This window comes from Opisthocomus hoazin, chromosome 15 (assembly GCF_030867145.1).
Source record: "Opisthocomus hoazin isolate bOpiHoa1 chromosome 15, bOpiHoa1.hap1, whole genome shotgun sequence".
Lineage (NCBI taxonomy): Eukaryota > Metazoa > Chordata > Aves > Opisthocomiformes > Opisthocomidae > Opisthocomus > Opisthocomus hoazin.
In genome coordinates, this window is record NC_134428.1 from 23,214,244 (window position 1) to 23,230,670 (window position 16,427).

Sequence of the window (16,427 nt, forward strand, 5' to 3'; positions counted from 1 at the left end):
GGCTCCCCTCCCTTAAGGTGGTTCCTGTTTCTTCTTCTCCCTCTTCCAGCGTGTCGTGGCAACTCCTCGGCGACCCTTCGTGGTGTATCCTTGGGTACCGAGGGCTCCTCTTGGCGAGGAGCAGCCCGCGCTCCCGCAGAAGAGCCATATTCCCCTCGGACAACTCTTTTCCTCTCCTTTCCCCATCCCTCCTGTGCTTACTACAGTGATTTTAAAGCTTCCGCGTCCTGACGGTGGTGGGGGGGTTGGTTTTGAAATCAAAAGTAAGAGGCAGGAAGATGCCGAGCTTATCCTGCTCTCGGAGGCTTCTGGACGCTTCTCCATTTCCATCCCCGGAGCGATTTTCCCCGGTCCCCGTGTAAACAAGGCAATCCGTTACGGCAGTCTGAGCGTCGCTCCACGGACACGCCGTCCGCCCCTGCCCCCGCCGCAGGCTCTCTCCGCTCCCTCTGCTCCTGCCGGCGTGGCACAGGGCTTACCGGGCACCCGTCCGCGCGCCGGAGCGGCCGCCGAGCGTCGGCGGGCGAGGAAGGCTCCGGCAGGAGCTGGGGTCGAGTCTGCAACGGCCCCGTCGCTGCGCCGCGCGGCTCGCCGCGGTTCCAGGGGGCGATGGCAAAATTGAGGGGCGTCAGGGGAGTTTAGGGACCGGGGTGCGCTCCCAAGGAGGGGCGCGGAGGAGCCTGGGTGCTGTTTGCCCTAGAAAGACGGGGAAAAGAAGAGGCTGTGGTAAAAGAAGATAAGCTCACGTGCGCAGGGAAACAACACCAAAAAATACGTGATTGAGGTTACAAAGTCAGGCGCTGAGCGGGTAAGAAATCCCGGTATTAAAGACACCCGAGCGGCTTACGTCCGGCAGAGCGGTGTGCGTTCCTTAGGGCGCAGTTTTAATTCTGTGGTCACGAGCTGTTTCTTTGGCCGGGGCTCTGCCTCGGGGAGCGTGTGGGATGGATGGAGCTGGGGGAAAAGCAGCCCGCTGGCCGGTACGTGGCCGTCCCACTGCCGTTCGGTGCGCGACCGTCGTGCAGATCCTGCTTGGAAGGTGAAATGGTCTGTTCCTCCCGGACTATCCTCAAGTCTTCTCTCGCCTCTTGTTTTCCCTCCTCTCCCCCTGTCCCTTCCACCTCCGTGCTGCTAGGAGGTTGGCAGGGGGGATTAGCGGGACCCCCCCCAGCGATAGCCCTTTTGGGGACGCCTGGCTTTGCCCCGGGACCGCGGAGCAGGGGGGAATACGCTCTGCAGCTCCGGCAGGGCTGATGCAAGCGCAGCCCACATGCATCGCGGTGCCAGCGTTTGATTTTTCCATCTGTTTTTTGTTTTGGTTTGGTTAAAGGCAGAGAGGAGAGGTGGGTTTTGGTGTGAACCTCCTGTCTGTCTGCAGTGTGCGGGACAAAGGCGGTTTAGCATGGAAAGCCCTAGAAGCAGCCGGGAGCGGGCTGGGAGACTTAGCAGACACCGTTTCTTCTGAAGCTGCGGGAGAAACGTGCGTTTAGGAGAAGCAGCCTTACAGCCTGCTGTATGCATTCACCGTCTGAGAGCCGAGCCAGCCAGAGCCTGGAGGGGACAGATGGAGGAATTAAGGACATCTCAGCTGGGCAGCAGGACCAAGGGATGCGTGGCGGGGAGCTGGCTCCCATACCTGAACCGCTCTGGAGAGAGGGCTGGGAGTTATCACAGCTTTTCTTAGCAAGAGAGCCCTCCACCGGAATAATGCGTTGTGGACATAAAAGGAGATCTGGAGAGGGAATATTTTCACCCTGGAAGCTGCTAAGGAACTTGCATTTAGCTGCTAGCAATCTGTTTCAAACTGGGTTTCTGTCCCAGGAAAGAGAAAGCAGAGCAAGCTCGCTGCCCTGACCAACTGTAAATTCTTTCCTGGCTTTGCTGGGGAAAAACAATGCGCTCTCAGTGAAAACCTCCCAGAAATCCAGGACATGGGAATGTTCTGTGTCAGCCCTTTGCCGCTTCGGAGGGAGCAGCCGAGGAGACCAGTCAAGTAGATCCCCTGACTTCTATTTACCGGCAAGTCAGTGGAGTGTCTGGTGAAGGACGGAGATGCTGCCTCCCTCCCGGAGCCGGGCAGGTCACGGTGACACACGCGTGACCGCAGGAGAGAGGCCAAGAAACCGTTCCCGAGAGAAGAGATTCGAGGGGGATGTGTGTAGCAGAGCACAGAACGCAGAAGCCATGTTGAACCGTTGCATTTAGATGCCTGCGGCAGCAAACCAGGGAGCTTTCCACGAGGACCGATAGATTTCCCGCCTCACAGCATTTGCTTTAAAAGTATTCATAAATATACCCGCCACTACTAACCATCCTTTTCTGCTGGGAATTGCCATTAGCGGCTAAATTCAGCGTTTTACATATAAAAAGCACTGAGACTTAATTCTGTGCGATGCTTTCTGCAAAGTCCTCGTAGGAGAGACAACTCCAAGCTGGATTGCGGCGAAGAGTTACAGCGAGGTGTTGGGAAGTAGGGATGGTGACACTGCTCAGTGTAGGATCGCGGCACCCAGGGAGGTGTGCGTGGTGCGGTCGAGACGAGAGGCCACGAAGGTCGGGGGACCCATCAGAGGTGTGAGTTGCTACAAACAGAAGTAGCCTCCGTGGAGTGTTGACCATGAGCTAGCAGTGTGCCCTGGGTGCCAAGAAGGCCAATGGCATCCTGGGGCGCATTAGGAGGAGTGTGGCCAGCAGGTCGAGGGAGGTTCTCCTCCCCCTCTGCTCTGCCCTGGTGAGGCCCCATCTGCAGTGCTGTGTCCAGTGCTGGGCTCCCCAGTTCCAGAAAGATGAGGAGCTACTGGAGAGAGTCCAGCAGAGGGCTACGAGGATGAGGAGGGGACTGGAGCATCTCTCCTGCGAGGAGAGGCTGAGGGAGCTGGGCTTGTTCAGCCTGGAGAAGAGAAGGCTGAGAGGGGAACTTAGAAATGCCTACGAATATCTGCAGGGTGGGTGTCAGGAGGACGGGGCCAGACTCTTTCCAGTGGTGCCCATGACAGGACAAGGGGCAACGGGCACAAACTGAAGCAGAGGAATCTCCAGCTGAAGATGAGGAAGGACTTCTTCCCTCTGAGGGTGACAGAGCCCTGGCCCAGGCTGCCCAGGGAGGCTGTGGAGTCTCCTTCTCTGGAGATATTCCAGCCCCGCCTGGACGCGGTGCTGTGCAGCCTGCTCTGGGTGACCCTGCTTGGGCAGGGGGTTGGGCTGGGTGACCCACAGAGGTCCCTTCCAACCCCTGCCATGCTGGGATTCTGTGAGTGTGCGGGAGCGGCCCTCCCTCGGAGCCCAGAACCGGACAGGTTTTCCCAGACAGAGCGAGAAGCGCATCCCTGGCACTAATTACCCCGTCGCATCGCAAATCCCTGCTGCGGCGCGGAGGGCTGCGTGAGATCTTCGGCAGCGTTTGAACGTGGAGGGAGGTTTCTGTTCCCTCAGCCGCTGGCTCGGAAGCACCTGGACTTTCCCGGCTGAAGTTGCGCCCACGCCAAAAGGAGCCCGGAGCGGAGGTCCCCGTGGAGTTGCTGTCTTGGAAGCGAGAAGCAGTCCTGTGCTCTGGTCTGCGAGGGACTTTCCAAACACTGGGAATTAGGATGGGATTTTAGTGGAAGGGGATTATCCCGTTTCTTCCTTCTCGGAGCACGTTTCTTCCTCCGAAGCAGCACGTGGCAGCCGGGGCAGCAGCCGAGGTGGCCGGCGGGGCAGCTCTCACGCGTGGACCGAGCGCAGAGCTCCGGAGCGTTTCCTGCGTTCCCGGTGCGGCTGGAGCGGGGATGGCAGGAGCGGGATGGAGGGGGAGCAGACGGCGGGCACGGAGCTGCGGCGCTGAGCGGGCGGCACAAAGCGCTGTCGGAGCAGCAGGGGCTCGTGCCGGTGCCGACCGCGAATGGAGATGGAAAAGGCTGGAGAGGAACGGACGCGACACAGCTGGTCCCCTTCGGCTTTGATCTCAGAAGCGGAGGGGTGTTGGCCACAGAGCTGGAGGGGGATGACTCATAAAAATATTGGTGTTTCCATGAAGATGCAGTTACCTGAGGACAGGAAGGAGGAGGGAACTGCTCTGCAAACGCGGCGTGGCGGCGGCGGGGGGGGAACTGGAAGAAGAAGTCCCACTTGTGTAGAAATTGCCAGCCCACTTCGGAACGCGGAGCTGTTTGCTTTGGAGCCAGCGGGTTGGTTGTTTGCTGTGGGTTGCTGGTTCTATGCAGAGCAGAAGGTGGTTTGTGTGCTTGTTGCTTCAGGGCAAGAAAAAAAGGAGAGGGAGGGGAAAAAAAAAAAAGGAAGAGCTGATTTTCTCAGAGGCCTCTGCGGTGGAGATGTCTTTGGAAGAGAAAAGAGAGATCTCCTTGCTGCTGGTGGGCGAGGGAGCGGGTCGAGGAGGATAATCCGGCCCCGGGTAGCTGGGGAGAAGCGGAGCGACCCCAGGATCTTCGCCGTGGGAGGGCTGAGGTTTTGCCTCCCTGCCCGCCGTGGGGTTTGTGCTGGGAGGGGGCTGTGGTTTATGCTTGGAGGTTTGCTCTGCGTACCCGTCCCTTCCCCTCGCAAGCCAGGAGAGGTGCCCTGTCCTGCCCAGGGGGATGTGGGAAGGACAGGAGGATAGGAGAAGCACGGGTGGACACAGCTGACGCCTGCCCCGCACCAAAGCAAGCTCAAACTTTCTCTCGCTGCTCCCTCCGTGAGCCCTTGGGGGATTCCAGCTCACGGAAGCCTTATAAGCAGCGTCGGACCAGCTCTAATTTTTATCCCGGAGGCAAAAATCACTGGAAATAATGCTTCATCACTCTGAAGGTCCTGACACCACCCTTAACCACCACATCATGCACCTCCTGTCGCAATTGCGATCTGCGTATGTGTCAAATCTTGCCTCGCAGATAAAAGCTGCTCCGCGGGCACCTTTTGTACTGAAACACGGAGCCTTTAAAATGTGAAAGAAACAACAAAATGTAGGACGCCACACAAAGCTGACCCACTGGGGACTGGGGGGGGCTGGGGGGGGAGGGAAACCCGCGAGAAGGAGGGCTTGACACACAAAAATTGTTTTGTTAACAAAGCATCATTGTTCCAGCCTGAATCGGTTTGACTGGAGTGGTAGAAACACCCCATCTGGAGACAGATGGAGAGTTTTCTGGCGAAGGAGCCGGCGGGAGGAGGGACGGCTGACAACCCAGCAGATAGCATTGTCCGCTGCTACCTTGGCAATGGGGAGGAGAAAGAAAGGGCGGGTGGCGGATTAGGCGTCCCCTTCGCAACCCGCCCGTCGCGCCGGCTCCTTCTGCGCCCCTCACACCCCAGCATCACCCACCCGCTCGGCTTGCGGGGCCGCTTGGGTGCTCGGGGACCGGCGAGGTGTCTGGGGAGGCTCCGAGCGGGCGCGTTTCCCCTCCGAGGTGCTTTCGGTGCACGCCATGCCGGCAGAGCCCGGCGCGGCGAGGTGGTACCGGGCCGCTGGTGTGCTGTGCCAGGGCTTGCGGTGGCGTGGGTTTAGCGGGACGGGGGGGATCGAAGCGGAAATGGCTTCCCGAAGCGAGCGCTGAGGGTTCGCTCCTGCTCTCGCGTGGGTTTTGCCGCTGACTTCCAGGATTTGGGCTGCTGGGAGGATGCTGAGTGGAAACCAGCACCAGGCAGAGCTGCAGGGAGTAGAACTGGTGGCGGCAGCAAGAGGTAACACAACGCCGAAACGCCCAGGGGTGGGACATGCAGAGGGGTGCTTGGGTGACCCGGTGGGTCTGCCGGACGCCTGAGGACCAGCGCTTTGGGTTGTCCTGGCTGAGGTCGGGAAAGGAGTGAGGGAAAATCTATGCTTGAGCGCCTGGGGCCTCCTAGCCACAGCGCACACTAAACGTGAGATGGTTTATGGCAGCGGGCTCCGCCGGCACGGTGTCCGCTCCGCTCGCCGAGAGCTCACCAACAGCCCCTGCTCCCTCCGCTGCCTTCCACGCCTGATGGGAGACTCCGGGGTGGGTTTTGCTCCTGCCAGAGCTTTGAGGGATCGCATCCTGCCCACCCTATCTGAATTCCTGATTACTTGCTAATTGCTTGACACACTCTGCTTGCAATGCAAGAGACAGGCTCACGTCATCCTCTGTGGTTTGCCAGGGGAGAGTGTGAACCTCTTTTTGACTTGCCTTGAAATAGATGAAAAAGAATAGAGCTCGATATGATTAATGCGAAAACTTCAGCTTGGTTTCCTGCCTTGGCGTCGGGGCCTCGGGCGCGTTAGCATCACCGTGCCTTGGTTTTTTGAGGGTTGGGCGCACGCGGGGGCATCTGAGAGCCGATGGCGTGGGCTGCGGTGGCCTGGGCGCTCCTCTGCGAGACCTGTCCATAATCCCCGGCCACTGGAGACATTTCAGGTTTGTGCAGCAGTCACGGAAGGATTCAGGTGGTTGCCTCGAGGCACTGCTGAGATAATACCTCAAGGGCTTCTATTCAAACCCACTGGGGCCTTTACATTTGCATGGTGGAAATCTATTCAGATGCAGCGTGGCTTTTCGCTGAGCCCAGATGAGCAGGCCAGCTCGCCCCGCTCGCTGGGGCAGGCGGTCGCCCGTGCGGAGGGGATCAGGGGACCGGCTCGGCTTAGATACAGCCCTGCAAGAAAAAGGAGAGCAATAAAGTAAAAGGTGGGTTTGGTTTTTGTGCCTGGGGGATGCAGATGCAGCAGCATGGTGGTGGCAAGGAGTGTCCTGCTGTCCCCAGACCCATCTACCCGTGAGCTGGCGGAGGTGGATGCAGTCTTGGCTTCCCTGCCTGACTCACCAGCTTTGCGTCCCGCATCACCGGCTCGGGGCCGGATCCTGCCTGGTCCGAGCAGTGCTGAGCTGCCCTGGAGGGACGCAGCATGGGGAGGAGCGTGAGGCTGATGGGAAGGTCTGCGTCGTGTCACGCTGTTCAGAGCACGAGGTCCCAGAGCATTTGCATCCGTGGTGGCACCGCAAGGTGACTTTGGGGTGAAGCGTGGCCCCGGGGAGGAGAAGTGAAGAGGGCGCTGAATGCGACCGAACACGCGGGATGGAGTAAAACAGGTTGGATGTGTTTACCTGAGCTCTTCTGCCAGGTGTCGAGATTGTCCCAGAGGGAAGGGACCTGGACTTTGGAGAAGCTGGGCACTGGGACAGCCAGCCCCTGCTTTCGCAGCCGTCTGCCTGCCCCAGGCTGCTGGGAGCACCGTCCCACGGCCCGCCCTGAAAAAGCATCATTTGCTGTCTCCGATGCTGGGCCTGCTGCGGGCAGGGAGGGCTGGGCTGGCACGATAACCGTGCTGTCAGGAGAGAGGTGAGCCAGGGCGGGCAGATTTGGCTCACGCTGGCTGCTGTCGTGGTGCAGGACCCTCGACGTGGCTTTCGATGGCGAGAAGCCAGCCAGGGCACAGACCCCACTGCCGGGCACCCGCTGCCCTGGAAGGAGGAGACGGGGCTGGGATCGCTGGTGACACAGCAAAGTGTCCACGAGCGAGGGCTGTGACACACGGCAGCAGGTCAGGGTGCTGTTTGCTTTGCCCCGTGGCTTGGAAAGCAAAGTAATTCCCCAGGGACTCACGTGCCATCCACCCACCATCCCCGCTGTCCCCATCACGGGAGTCCTGGCGTCTTGCTGTGTGGCCCTGAGCATGTGGCGTGAAATCCTTAAATTTCAGAATCACAGAATGGTGGGGGTTGGAAGGGACCTCTGTGGGTCATCTGGTCCAACCCCCCTCTTCACTCTGAGGGAGCCCTGGCCCAGGCTGCCCAGGGAGGCTGTGGAGTCTCCTTCTCTGGAGATATTCCAGACCCGCCTGGACGTGGTCCTGTGCAGCCTGCTCTGGGTGACCCTGCTTGGGCAGGGGGTTGGGCTGGGTGACCCACAGAGGTCCCTTCCAACCCCAAACATTCTGTGATTCTGTGAGACTCCACAGCCCCTCTGGGCAGCCTGGGCCAGGGCTCCGTCACCCTCAGAGGGAAGAAGTTCTTCCTCTCGGGTTCAGCTGGAGCTTCCTCTGTTTCAGTTTGTGCCCGTTGCCCCTTGTCCTGTCGCTGGGCACCACTGAAAAGAGTCTGGCCCCGTCCTCCTGACCCCCACCCTGCAGATATTTAGAGGCATTTCTAAGGTCCCCTCTCAGCCTTCTCTTCTCCAGGCTGAACAAGCCCAGCTCCCTTTCACCTTGCTTTCCCCTGTGCAGAAAGGGGAGAAAATTCAGTGTGCGAGCAATCCCGGGGAGTGGGGGGGATGATTTCACCTTGCCGAGAGTCGCTGGGTAAGAGGTGCTGGAAGAAGCGCGGAGCAGATTAATCCGCAGTGACTTCGTGGTCGCTGAGCACCGGCGGAGAAGCGCCCGGGGAGGTCGGGTGCTTTCGGGTGCCGTTGCAGGGCGGCAGCAACCGGGTCGCTCCTCTCTCTGCCTCCCAAACGCCGGCTCTGTGAATCAGCATTTCTGCAGTCGAACCGAGACAGCGGGGAAAGGCGGGAGGCTGTCGGGGCGCGGGGAGCCGAGGGTGGGGGGGACCTCGTTACAAAGGGGCAGCCTGTGAGTCAGGGGTGGTCTCACGCCGCGGGTCTGCAGTCTGCTGGCTCTCGTTGTTTGCTCGTTGCCGCCGTAGACCCCTCGCGCGAGGTAAACAAGCGCTGGGAGCGATGCCTCCCCTTCTCGCTCGTCCCCGCCCCGCCGCCCGCGACGAGGCAATGTGACAAGCTGGCACCGGGAGCAGGCATGAAAGCGATGTGATCCGTTGCGGCTCCTGAGCCGAGAACCCGGGGAGATCCAGTTACAGCAGCGGGGTTGGAACAAAGGAGATTTGCCTCCGGGATCAATTCCTCTCCGTTTTCCGGGCTGTGCACGTGCGTGTGTGTGCACGCGCGTAACGGCCTCCGTCTCCGGCGGTTAGTGCCGCCGGCTCTGCAGCACGAGCACCCCGGGGCCCGGCCGAGCACCGGCCAGGCCCTTCTCCGAAAGGCTCCGATGCTCCAAAATGCTCCTTTTTCCCAAAACGGGGAGAGCAGGGTGATCCCCTGGGACAGGTCTGGAAATAGCAAGGCCAGGCCAAGCTTTGCAGTGCGTGAAAACCAGGAGCAAAGCCGGGCGGTTGGCGGTTGCCGGAGCTCCAGCCTTTCCCCTGCCAAGGGCTGACCCGGTGCGGGGCTGAGCGCCGGGGCCGAGCGCTCGTGGTCCCCACGGATCGCTCCCTGCTCCCCGGGCGCTTCGAGGTGACGCCTCCTCCCCTCCATCACAAGGCTGAGCAAAAAATGAACCCTGAGAAAGCCTTTTCTGCGACGTGACGGCTGCGCCAACACCGCGCTGACCGAGACGCCTTCATCCCGCAGCCGTGGCGGGGCTGGGGGCACAGCGAGCGTTTCGCGCGTGCCGTAGGAGCGGATCGAGGAATCAGCAGGGTCCCGCACCCGCGGGTGCTTATCGCTCGTTTGCGGGGGGTGGAATTTGGCTGATTTGGGGTTGTGTTTTTTTGGCATACTGCCTTCTCCCAAATGCCGCTGGGGATGCGCTGTGAAGAGCACAGATGTGCATCCCAAGCATACCGCAACACGGTTCCTGATTTAAGGACTAAATTAACCTCTTTCCGACGGTTGCTAACCAGGTGCGCAATTGTAGGAGGAAGAGGAGGACGCTCGGTGAAAGCAGCCAGTTTTCTGCCGTCACCTGGAAATGCACCCGGATGCCATTTTCTGCCTGGAGATCAGGCAGGGAACGGATTTTAGGATTTATGGAGGGTGCAGGGACACCCCGTTTGCACCAGTGCTGCCCTGTAGCTGCTCTCCAGAACCCTCCTCCTCCTTTCCGGCTCAGGATGCTGCAAACCAGGCATCAACGCCGCGTGAATCCGGCGCCAGGCGTGCCGGCGTGTGGGGTGATGGGCTGCGGAGCGTGTCCCGCTCGGGGCTGTGCGTGCGGGGGTGCGAACGAGAAACGAGGCAGAAAATCACCTTGGATTTCCCGCCCTTCGTCTCGTCGGTCTGAGCTGGGAAAGCACCATCCCTCGCGCGGCGTGCAAAGCCATGGCCTCTCCAGGGTGTTCGTGCGTGGGATATGAGCGGGAGCCGTGCCCAGCACATGTAGCCATGTGCGTGGATTTTCCTGGTCTGCGTTTCCGTGGGACTTTGCTCTTTGGAAAGGCAGGTATCGGGAGGAGAAAAGTGGTTTCCCATGGTTAGGCATGAAAAAGGGGCCCCCTGGCGCAAGGGGCAATGGGCACAAACTGAAACAGAGGAAGTTCCAGCTGAAGATGAGGAAGAACTTCTTCCCTCTGAGGGTGACGGAACCCTGGCCCAGGCTGCCCAGGGAGGCTGTGGAGTCTCCTTCTCTGGAGATATTCCAGCCCCGCCTGGACGCGGTGCTGTGCAGCCTGCTGTGGGTGACCCTGCTTGGGCAGGGGGTTGGGCTGGGTGACCCACAGAGGGCCCTGCCAACCCCCACCATGCTGGGATTCTGTGATTCTGTGATGGCGGCTTGTCTTTTGCCATCGAGGGTTAAACCAGGAGCTGCCAAACATGCTTGTTTTCAGGAGATCTGGCGTCCATGGGGATCGGGGCTCCTCTGCCCAGGACTGGCACCAGCCAGCCAGCTCTGGTTTTCGTGTACGATGCTCCCAAGTGCCATATTCTTCCCTGTTCACAGAATCTGTGAATCACAGAATCCCAGCATGGCAGGGGTTGGAAGGGACCTCTGTGGGTCACCCAGCCCAACCCCCTGCCCAAGCAGGGTCACCCAGAGCAGGCTGCACAGCACCATGTCCAGGCGGGTCTGGAATATCTCCAGAGAAGGAGACTCCACAGCCTCCCTGGGCAGCCTGGGCCAGGGCTCTGTCACCCTCAGAGGGAAGAAGTTCTTCCTCATCTTCAGCTGGAACTTCCTCTGCTTCAGTTTGTGCCCGTTGCCCCTTGTCCTGTCGCTGGGCACCACTGGAAAGAGTCTGGCCCCGTCCTCCTGACCCCCACCCTGCAGATATTTGTAGGCATTTCTAAGGTCCCTCAAATCCCTTTTGGGAGACTACAGGAGGTTCATGAATGTTGTATGACCAGAAGTCTCTTCCCCCCAGTGCCGCTCTGGCATCGTGGTTGGTTTTAGATCGGCTTCGAAGCTGCCCACCGGCCGGCCGAGCGCTGCGGTCTGGGTGCGTGCATGGGCCTCTGCACCTCATTTTTTGGAGATGAAAAGGGCGCCAGGCGCTTACTCCTGTTTCAGCCGCTGGCTGGATGGTTTTAGGACCCGTCCATCGTGCCTCCTCCCCTTCCCATCGCCCCGTCTCTTCACCGCAGCCAGATCCCTGCGTTTTCCCCCAAAGAGGAGGCTGCAGGCTGTGCTTCACGCTGGGGCGTCCCTGGGCAGGGAGCAGCGGTCCTCGTGCTTCAAACACTTTGCAGAGTCAAGAGCTGTGGTGTCCCTCGGGGGAACGACAGGGAGAGAGCGGGATGGGGGACTGGGAAAGAGGGGAACCCCCAAAGCGGGCGAGTAGATGGGCTTGGGAAATGCGAGGAGACAGAAAAATATATTAAAAACAATTAATAGCTGCTACAACCGAGGATTTAAACTGAAACCAAAGCCTTAGGGAGGGAGGAAATGAAGTGCCTTACGATTGTTATTTTATTGCTTAATATTTTTTGTGTTTTTTTTTTTTTTTAAAGACGATATGCTAAATGCAAGGAAGCATTCTGACTGAGCAGGAGAGGGAGGGGACGGAAGACATGCCGGGGAAAGTGAGTGGGATCTAGGTTTTGCATCGCTCGCTGAATTACTGGCAGGTCTTTTGTAACATCTGTTAAAAATAAAACAAACATTCATTTCCATTTCTTGCTGCCTGAGATGGCTTCTGCAAAAAAATTTCAACCTGTCCAGGAATTTGTCTTGAAAGTTGCCCTCCCTCTCCTCACGCCTCCTCTTCTCCAGGGGAGATTTCCTTCCTGGACTTCCCAGGGGCTCCATTAGCCCCACATTAAAGCCTTTTTACTTTGCTCTCAAACTCTCCTTCGAAGTAAAAGGAATTCTAATAAACCGCTGGGAAGACTCTGCTATTCACTCTTTCCATGGAAACACGGCGCTGCCTCGGAGCAGAGCTCCTCTCGACGGAGCCTGGGTCACGGCAGGAGGAGACCAAGGAGGGATGGAGAGATGGTTTCCATTAGAAGAGACCTTTTGAGAGAAAGAATCGCTGCTCTCCCACCAAGGAGAGCCTTCCAGGCGCCGGAGGTCTCGGCACGCCGCGGGAGCGGGGCCGGCCTCGGAGGGGACGGTGGCGTGAAGTGGCGATGCGCCGGGCGTGGAGAAACTCATTAAAACATCTGATCAGCGGATCCGTAGGCACCCGGGACCAATTCCTGGCTCTTGATGGGAGGGACAGGTCCAGTAGGGTGGATGGGCCCAGTGCTGAGGGCAGAGGCGACACGGGGGGCTTGGGGCAGGGGACATGGAGTGCAGCGAGGGGACGGGGTGGCGGGAGGACATCGGTGGCTCCGCGCTAGGGCCATGCCAACATCACGCTAGGCAAATACTCCTTTCAAGGCCAAAAAAGGGCTGTTTGCTCTGGGAGGGGGTTCCTGGCCGGTCCCTGGGTCCCAGACGGGAGCTGGTCTTCGGAGGTCAGCGCGATGGCCCTCGTACCTGCCATGATGGCGATATAATTAATTTCGAGCCTCCTCGCAGGCACAGTTGTCCTGAGCGTCGCCGTTCCGACACTGCGCCGCAAGATGAAGGGTATTTTTTTTTTTTAAGTGCGAGGAAGCTCATTAGAAATAGCCCAGAGGGCAAAGTCAGGCAATGAAAATCCATCGGCTCCGCTCGGAGCGGGTGCACGGGAGAGCTGGGGCAGGGCTGCGAGGAGCCGGCAGTGCGGGGCGCGCAGCACCGGGTGCGAGGTGTCACCTGGACCAGGGGACGAGAGCAATCCGTTGGGATCGGCGCTGGGAGCAGGGCTGGGGGAAAACCAGCCAGGAAGAGGGACAAGAGGAAGAGGAAGGAGGAAGAGCCGGCTCAGAGCATCCCATCTAGGTGCCAGCGGAGCACGGCAGGGCCAGGCAGAAGGCAAGTCTGGTGGGGAAAAGCTCATTTTTCTCAGCGCTGAGGAGGATGCCGTCTGTTTGTAGGTCGCAGCGGCGAGACGCTGACGGAGCCGGAGCGCCTTTGTTTTAGCAGCTCCAGAAATGGCGTGGCAATGAGTCATTATTTTTTAGGGGCAGGAGTTGGGGGGGGGGGGTTACTTCCAGGGAAGCCTCCGGCTTTGGTCGGCAAGGTGAGCCCTGCTCTCATGGCGGGGAAGGTGGGAAGAGGCTTTTCGACGCCGGTCGCGCTGGGTTCGCGGTAGCTCGGGGTGAGATCTGCTCGGCAGAGGCAGCCGGTGGACGCGAGGGGCACGGGGCCGTATCCGCAGCCGCGGCGGGCGGCTCTGTGCCACGCACGGGGATGTTCGGAGCCAAATTTCACCAAGAGGATGGAAACCTTCCCATCCCCACAACTCTGCAGCACCAACCTCTATGAGCTCGGCGGCTTGAAAAAGTAAATCTAATTGCTGCGATCGGTGATGGTCTCTCCCCAAGCCAGCAGTGGGGCTGACAGCGGTGTGGCCGTGTGGTGGAAATGGAGGTGACGTGGGTGCCGGCACCTTGGAAGTGCCGAGAAGTCGTGAAACCAGCCTTTGTGAACCCGTAAATCGGAGTCACAGAACTATGAAGTTGCCGGAAAAATCACGGCGTTCATTTAAAAACCAAACTGTTTGGTGGTGATTGAATTTGCATATGGGGCTCTCGGGGGCTTGTGGTTTCAACCTTTCTCCTCGCCACGGTGAAGTCGGGCTTGAAGGAGAGCGGGGCTGAGGTTCTCCTGAAATCACAGGACTCCCGGAGGTGGGGATTTCAAACATATTACAGCCGGGGAAAGACCCGGATGGACCAGATTGCTGAATTGATGGGAAAGTCGTGTAAAAATAACAAATCCTTTCGTCTTCCCTCAGTCCCAGAGGAGGACCTGGGGGTGATGCCCATGGGGTATGTCCCACCTTGGCGTCAGTGGGGTGGCAGTCACAGCCCGTGCTGCCGAGCGGCGAGGGAGCTCTTCCCTGTGATGGGCAAGGGGGATCGGTGGTTACGGGGGATAAATACCGAATCCCTGGAGAGCCATGGGGTCCCGGCTCGGTTTGCCATCCTGCAGAGAGGCATGTGTGGAGTCGGAGGTGGCCGGCAGCGTGCCGTGGTGTGTTTGCTATAAACAGCCAGGCTGGGGCTGGGCTGGACCCGGGGACGAGGATGAGGATGGAGGAGACGAGAGCAAGCAGTCTGCTTTGGCAGATGCTCGGTCCCCTGACGAGGTTTGGTCTGTTTTGCGGCTTGATGCCTGCTATCTCGAGTAATTAACGGGGAGAAGAGAGGGCCTGGTTATCCATCCTTCAAGAGCAAGGGGTTGAATTGAAAGGCAGCACCTTGGAAGTGGATCAAATAGCTCTCCAGCCCCCCGCGTAAGGCTCGGGAACTCGCCGCCGTGCTGCGTTATCAAGGTGAACAGCTTTAGTTCAATTAACGAGAGGCTCAGAGCGGAGTCGCGGGAGGAGGCAGGGCTGGGCGCTCGCACCCTTCGGGCAGGAGCCGGTGCGCGGAGCCGCACGGCAGCGTCCCGGCGTGCCAGGGCCACCGAAGCCGTCGCCGGCGAGCAGCGCTGCGCTCCCCTTGGCGAGGGGACCAGCTCCTCGCCTCTGCGCCGGATTTTATTTACCCCTTGGCGAAAGCGGGGTGTGGGGAAGGATCGCTCTTTGTTACCGTCTCCCTTTTCCCCTCGCTCCTAAAATAACCCCCCCCCAAGAGCGATCGCTCCCAGCACCGCCAGCTCGCCGTGCACCTAAATCCCGCAGCCGCGCGGTGCCGGGAGCCCGCGTGCCGGCGTTATTCCTGCCGGTCCCTGCCTGGGCTGCAGCTGGCTACAGCACGCAGAAAGCTGCAGGTGTGATTTGTTCATTTGCCTCCGCTCCCCCCCCCTCTGCGCTGCCTCCCTCTTGCTTCGCTTCTCCGCTGCCGCCCGAGCCCACCGAGCTCATCCCAACCCGGCTCATCGCGGCGGCGAGACCCCCGCATCCCGCCCCACGCCAGCTCCGGCATCACCCCAGCGCAGCGCTGGGGATCGCTGGGGCTGGCATGTGGGGGGGTGGGGGTGGGGAGGGGGGGTTAATCTGATCCTGCGAGGCTGGAAGAGGAAAAAATCAAAACTATAAAGAAGGCGGCAGCCTCCTCCTTTTCCCTCTCCCCCGCTCCAGAGGATTAAGCCTACAAAAAAAAAAAATAAAAAGGGGGGGGGGGAAATGTCTGCAGCTTTCTGTTGACCCTGCATGATGGCATTTTTGCGCTCTGTGTGCTGCCTCTGCTGATTGCTATTCCTGGCACAAACACGCACACGCACACACACACGCGCGCGCGCGCGCAGCCCCAGCACGGCTCGCACGGGCACGGCGAGCCCGCTCCGGCGAAAAATAGAAAAAAAAATAAAATAATAATAATAATAATAAAAAATTAAATTCCCCCAACCGTTCCCGAACCGGTTTGGTGCCGCCGTCCCTCGGCATCCCCGGCCGCCCTGGTCTCGGCGGGGAGAGCCGCCAGCACCCGCTGCCGCTCGCCCTCTGCTCTCCACCCCACTTGTCACCTCGTCCCCAGCTCCAGCCAGCACTTTCTGCCGGAGCCGCCCGCAGCCAGAGCCCTCCACCACTCCTACCGCTGGCATTACATTTTCAGGCTGGATGCTATAGGGCCGTTTCTAATTACCTTATATCCCCTAGTGGTCTATGAATAATGGTTAGTGAAGGAGCTCAGAAGGGCTGCTGAGAAGGGAAGCAAAAAAAAAAAAAAAAAAGGAAAAAAAAAAGGGAGAATTGTGCTATTTCTCACATTTTTTTTTCTAAGGATCTAATCTGGCTACTGTGCTCTGGAAGAGGAGGAGAGCGAGCCAGCAGGAGAGAGAGGCGAGAGCGAGGACCATCGCAGGTATTGTTGCAAGCTACATCTTTGTGCCTTGGGTTTTTCCCCCCCCCCCTCTTTTTTTCTCTCCTTGAAGCCACAGCAGAATTGGGGAGGGGGGGGGTGGAGGTGGGGGGTGGAGGTGGGGGTACGGACGGAGCTTCCCCCCGGATTTATTTTATCGTGCAACTCGTGTGCCGCTGCGATTGAATGGATGCGCGGCGCCCGCGGAGTTTGGGGGGGGGTGTACGTACGTGTGTGTGTGTGTCTGTGTGTCCTCTTTGCAGCAGCGGCGGAGGGAGGGGGGGGGGTGTTTTGCTTTTCTGGAAGTAATAAAGAAATTTGCAACCGGTCCAGAAATCCTTCTGACTTGCCGATTGATGGGTGTCTGAACAAAGATGCAGCGGAGACGTGGGATATTTGTGTGTGTGAGGGATGGATTCGTTTCGCTCGTCCTGACTCTGACTTTTCCAAAGTTAAAAGAATAACGGGCACGGGGCTGCGGAAGCCTCCGC

The 16,427-nt window shown here is 59.3% G+C and overlaps 1 protein-coding gene across 3 annotated transcripts in view; it reads left to right on the plus strand.

Annotated features, from left to right (window-relative positions):
* The window catches only part of RAI1 (retinoic acid induced 1), an 85,298-nt gene that overhangs the window by 22,589 nt on the left and 46,282 nt on the right, over positions 1-16,427 (plus strand). Inside the window, exons 1-2 of one of the 3 annotated variants that reach the window (XM_075436036.1) lie at positions 15,398-15,750; positions 15,859-15,939. The exons of 1 other annotated variant lie outside the window; for it this stretch is intronic. The gene's annotated coding sequence lies outside the window, so the exon portion shown is untranslated. Of the gene's footprint in view, positions 1-15,397; positions 15,751-15,858; positions 15,940-16,427 lie in introns of those variants that run through there. One more of the 3 variants, XM_075436035.1, reaches the window with a different exon arrangement.